We start from the raw sequence: 6,000 nt of genomic DNA, 5'->3' as shown, positions 1-6,000 counted from the left end.
GTACCTAGTTACGAATGTAGGAATACCTAGAGCATCATGAGGTTAGCCGACAGCAGGTAGATGCAACCATATAAATTTTGTGTGGTGCTACCAAAATAGACTTTTGTATCCCTTCCCGTTATGAGAATTATTCTTGAAGTTGGTAGAATGTGACGGCTTGTTCTTTGCATCAAACTTGACTTTCCCCTGAGATTTGTTCTTGTTGTTTTGGGGCTGGTTGGGCTGGAAGTTCTTCTCGTGTACCATGTGGGCACTAGAAGCTCCCTCAGCGACCCGAGCACGTGTGTCTTTTGCTCTCGCCTTCTCCTCAAAATCAAGAGTGCTAATGAGATCCAAAACACAAAACTCAATGTCTCTTGTTTTTCAGAGAAGTAGCAAAATCATTCCACGAAGGTGGAAGCTTGGCAATGATGGTCCCAGCAACAAATTTGTCTGACCACACACTTAAAGTACTCAAGTTCCTTACAGAGTGACTGTATCTCATGAGTCTGCTGAACAATAGAGCGCTCATCAGTCATCTTGTAGTCACATAATTGCTCCATGACGTACAACTCGTTGCCAACGCCCGAGGGCCCAAACGTGGCCTTGAGCGCAACCCACATGTCTTTGCTGCTGTCAAACGGCATATATGAATCCACAATGGAATCATCAAGAACACTCAGCAGGGCGGCTTTGAAGAGGGTATCCATGTTCTGAAAAGCTTCCTGTTGTGTAGGATTAAGATCGCCCTCAGGCTTACCCTTAGTGGCGTCATAGCAGTACATGATCTGAAACCAATATACTGCTCTTGTGCGCCACCTTTTATATTGCACCCCCTTAAAAGTAAGCGGCTTCAAAAGCGCAGCAAAACCACTCGGAGTAAATTTCCTGTAATCAGGTTTTTGGATTGGATTGTTGAATATATGAGCAATTTAGTATGAGATATAATCCGAATCAGCAGTAAATAGATCATGACGACAATTGCAAACATCAAAGTAATGATGCGTACTAAAATAGGAGGACAGAATCACATACTGTACAGCAGGAGCAGAACCGATGTGGTTGATGTTGTCACTCATGTCATTGATGAAGAGGTTACCGAGGTCGGGGAAGAAGGCTATCGTTGAGGAAGTCGTTGCTGGCAGCAGTCATAGGAGTGTGCTCCCCAAAAACCTGATCACCCCTCTCCCGTACAGGATCACGAAAGGCGGGGTTCGGAGGACTGCTGTCCCTTCTCGCGGTGCACATAGGAAGGAGGGCTGGAGAAGAATTGCGTGGTGGTGCTAAGATCCAGAATGGTGCGAAACCATATGATACAGCGGCGGCTAGGGTAGAGCATGTCAGGTCGGTCGTGCGAGTATAATAGTAGGCCTTTGGCCTCCAAACCCCACGTCCAAGTCAATAATAGCTCAAAAAAGTCAATAATAGCCCCACCGAGGTTTGTCTCAAAAAAAAACTGGAGTAATTAAGGCGTCCGTTAGTCCCTTTAGTATAGATGCTATATCATTAATAATGGCCCCACCTTTTGTCTCACAAAGTATGTTGGAGTACAACCGGCTACACGTTTACAATCCGCTTCTCTTCTCTCTCCTCTTCTCTCTCCTTCAACTAAGCACAAATATTGTATTTAAATCCTTATAGCCTGCTTATGTCATCTAATTGTAGTACTTGCTCTAAAGTTACTCTCCACTTTGTAGTCTGAAATGCCGGGCGTGCAGCGGGCGGTGCCCTCGGTCGGCACGCCGCTTCAACAGCGGAAGCAGTGAGAGGTCGCGTCACCCTGACTTGCCATCAATGTGGAGCGATGGGCTCAGCTGGTGCCGGGTGGGAAGCGCACACGGGAGGGGGGAGGGGTTTTTGTTGGGCCAAGAAAGTGAGAAGCCAACTTGGGATCGGTCCGGACGGGGAAATATCATGTGCTCCCATACTCTGCATATGACACTAGTCTATGTTACTACTCCCTCCTTTCCGGTTTATAGAGATGTTTAGCTGCTAAGCCTGCCACGTAGGCATAAAATATGATGTGGCACCAATAAACTAAGCACCTATGCATTGAAGACTTGAGTTACTAAGCCATTTAATGCACTGAGCACCTCATCTAAGCACATCTAAGAACTTACTAGCACCCCCTTGACCGTGGACCTTGACGGTGTACGTCACCTTGTGTCTCATAATTTTCCTCGTCATCATCTGAGTCCTAGAAGATGTCACCCACATCATCATTAGCATGCAGCCGCCTTGATAGACAACGTGCGCAGAAGGAGTAGAGGCGACTGGGGACGCACCACCACCACGTCGTGGGCACTCCATACATGCTCGTGTGCGTGCAACATGCGTGTTTTTCCATCGGTGCTAGCTCTAAGGTTGAGGCTGCGGTCGTCTTCGTCTTCGACTAGTAGTTGAGCAACGACGGCAAAGAGGTGTTGCAAGAGATGTGTATGCGCCGTTGCGTGCGAGCTTCGCCGTAGCACGACGAGCCGAACATCGCCGCGGATGGCGCACACCTCCATGCAGCCGAGTGTGTGCACATGCATGTGTTATTCATGTGGATTCTGCGGCCGAGCGTGTGTGCATGCACGTGTTGTGTACGTGCGTTGTGTGCTCCATGCTGTGCGCATATGTGCATGAGTTGGATCGGTTGGAGTTAATGCGTTGGCTTCTGTACATGCGTGGCTGCATGCGTCTTGTACATGCGTGGCTTGTTGCGTGGTTATCAATAATTCAATATAAACTACTCCATCCGTTCCTAAATATAAGTCTTTCTAGCCATTTCAAATAGACTACAACATACGGATGTATGTAGACATATTTTAGAGTGTAGATTCACTCATTTTGTTTCGTATGTAGTCCCTTATTGAAATCTCTAAAAAGACTTATATTTGGGAACGGAGGGAGTATAAAACATCTTCAACTTAGCATCTTGATGTACCGTTTCTTGTGGTTAGCGAAAAGTTCATGTTCTTTTATTTGTTTATAGGTGGGCAGACGGCAAAAAACTGGGGAAAACGCGCAAGGTTCCTTGCAGACACTCCGCCGTGAGGTTCCTTGCTCCTTCTCGGTCATCGGGAATCTATGCTCTTCAACTCTTTTCTTTTACGTGAGCTTTGTTCATCCTTTTCCGAACACGCAAGACATCTAGCATCAAGGTGCATGTGTCATGCAAGAAAATGGAGATAATCAGATAAGCAGTGCGTAAGTGAGTCGTGCACTTCGATGACACCTACGCAATATTTTTTCTCCTCGATGGCATGTGAATAGTGCACGTACTCAACGATGGAGCACGGGATGGTAGCAATGACATGGTCAGCCCTTTTTTGGAGAGAGTATGTACTAAATAACTTTGATATGTCCCGTCAACTCGCAGAATGACGAGAAGCTTGATTACGCCTTCTCCCTCGCCAACGCGTGTGCGGTGGCTCGCAACACGAGGAGAAACTTTTGCTTACAAGCGGTGGACATGCAACAGTTCATTTGGTGTCAGATTGCCAGAAGCACTACTATAGAACCATCGACTTCTGGAAGAGGCGAAGAGCCAAGCGCAAGGTCACCTACTAACCTTAGGCTAGGAATAGTGGGAGTAATATAAGTAGGGGCACCTCCTTTTTTTTATTCTAGAAATAACCACAATCGAATATCAAGGTGTTGGTTATGTAGAACAAATTTCCTGGAGTCCATGCTTAGCCCTCCTCTATCTCTCTTCTCAGCCAGCCAGCAGACGCGCGGAGCCCATCGTCTGTTTGCTCACATGCGGTCCCACATGTCAGTGAAAACGCAAGAGGACCCACTGAACCTGGACATCTTTCACCTCGACGTGCTGGTGATGAAAAACAAATCCAATAAAGATCTTCGGTGGCCGCTTTTGGAGTTGCTCAAGAGTAGTAAGATTCTATTTACAGTTTAACCCAAGATGCACATCACGTGGCTTCAACTACCACTCTATTTTCTTGCATGACACGACCTGGATGCTGGATGTCCCACGTGTCAGCAAAAGAAGGAAGAACCCGACAAAATCTTCGGTTGTGCTCTCGGATTAGACTAGTTGTGCTAACTTAAAATTTTTATTGTGTACAGAATGTATGCAAGTTTTGGTATTGGGAAGAAGAGTACATCGATATATTGATAGAGCGTTGGAGTTGGCCTTACAAGTGCGACCGCAGTTGAGGAAACCATCTATCGGCAAACCTCACCTTGCCCGCCACGCAATGGGTGAGTTAGAGAAACAATGAGGTTGAAGAGATTGCTCTATCACGGACTCCAAGAAATATGGTGTCAGAGGGAAGTCGTGCTGGTGGTGTGTGCCGTACTCCTGGACGTGAATGCTTGTTCTGGCCCATGCCACCCTACTACTCCTACTACTTACTATATAATACTAGTATCGAGGATTCGAGGTGCTGGTTACATACAGCGAACACATTAACATATGGCTACAGTAAAAACACCCGCCCAACGCGTGAAGCATGTGAAGCTAGTACAAATAGTGTACTACTATTGTTGATTAGCCTCATCCGATAACCTGTTGCAATGCACGTACAATTATGTATTTGGAAAATAATTTTTTTGCCTCGTCGCACCATTCACTCAGAGAAGCGACTCGAAATCCATTCATAAATTTAGCAAGTTTATCACAGGCATATCATTTTATTACATACAACAGGTCATCAACCCACATCGACAACGAGGATACATTATAAATACTAAAGTTTTCATCACACAACAAATAACAAGCAATGAAATGAACTTCAACTCAACCAATCCTTGATGACCCACAAGTATAGGGGATCTATCATAGTCCTTTCGATAAGTAAGAGTGTCAAACCCAACGAGGAGCAGAAGGAAATGATAAGCGGTTTTCAGCAAGGTATTCTCTGCAAGTACTGAAATAAGTGGTAACAGATAGTTTTGTGATAAGATAAATGGTAACGAGAAACAAGTAACAAAAGTAAATAAAGTGCAGCAAGGTGGCCCAATCCTTTTTGTAGCAAAGTACAAGCCTGGACAAACTCTTATACTAGGAAAAGCGCTCCCGAGGACACATGGGAATATCGTCAAGCTAGTTTTCATCACGCTCATATGATTCGCGTTCGATACTTTGATAATTTGATATGTTGGTGGACCGGTGGTTGGGTACTGCCCTTACTTGGACAAGCATCCCACTTATGATTAACCTCTACTGCAAGCATCCGCAACTACAATAAAAGTACTAAGGTAAACCTAACCATAGCATGAAACATATGGATCCAAATCAGCCCCTTACGAAGCAACACATAAACTGGGGTTTAAGCTTCTATCACTCTAGCAACCCATCATCTACTTATTACTTCCCAATGCCTTCCTCTAGGCCCAAATAATGGTGAAGTGTTATGTAGTCGACGTTCACATAACACCACCAGAGGTTAGACAACATACATCTTATCAAAATATCGAACGAATACCAAATTCACATGACTACTAATAGCAAGACTTCTCCCTTGTCCTCAGGAACAAACGTAACTACTCACAAAGCATATTCATGTTCATAATCAGAGGGATAATATTGTGCATAAAGGATCTGAACATATGATATTCCACCAAATAAACCAACTAGCATCAACTACAAGGAGTAATTGACACTACTATCAACCTACTAGCACCAATCCCGGACTTAGAGACAAGAATTGGATACAGGAGATGAACTAGGGTTTGGAGATGAGATGGTGCTGGTGAAGATGTTGATGGAGATTGCCCTCTCCCGATGAGAGGAGCGTTGGTGATGACGATGGTGATGATTTCCCCCTCCCGAAGGTAAGTGTCCCCGGCAGAACAGCTCTGCCAGAGCCCTAGATTGGTTCCGCCTCGTGGCGGCGGAGTCTCGTCCCGAAAGGTTCTCCTCTGTTTTTTTCTCTTTGAAAGACTTCATATGGGAGAAGATGGGCGTCGAAGAGCCACCAGGGGGTCCACGAGGTAGGGGGGCGCGCCCAGGGGGGCACACCCACCCTCACGAGCAGGGTGTGGGCCCCCTGGCCTTCATCTTTGGCGACAATT

This window comes from Triticum aestivum, chromosome 1B (genome assembly GCF_018294505.1).
Source record: "Triticum aestivum cultivar Chinese Spring chromosome 1B, IWGSC CS RefSeq v2.1, whole genome shotgun sequence".
NCBI lineage: Eukaryota > Viridiplantae > Streptophyta > Magnoliopsida > Poales > Poaceae > Triticum > Triticum aestivum.
Note: the sequence above shows the minus strand (reverse complement) of the source record.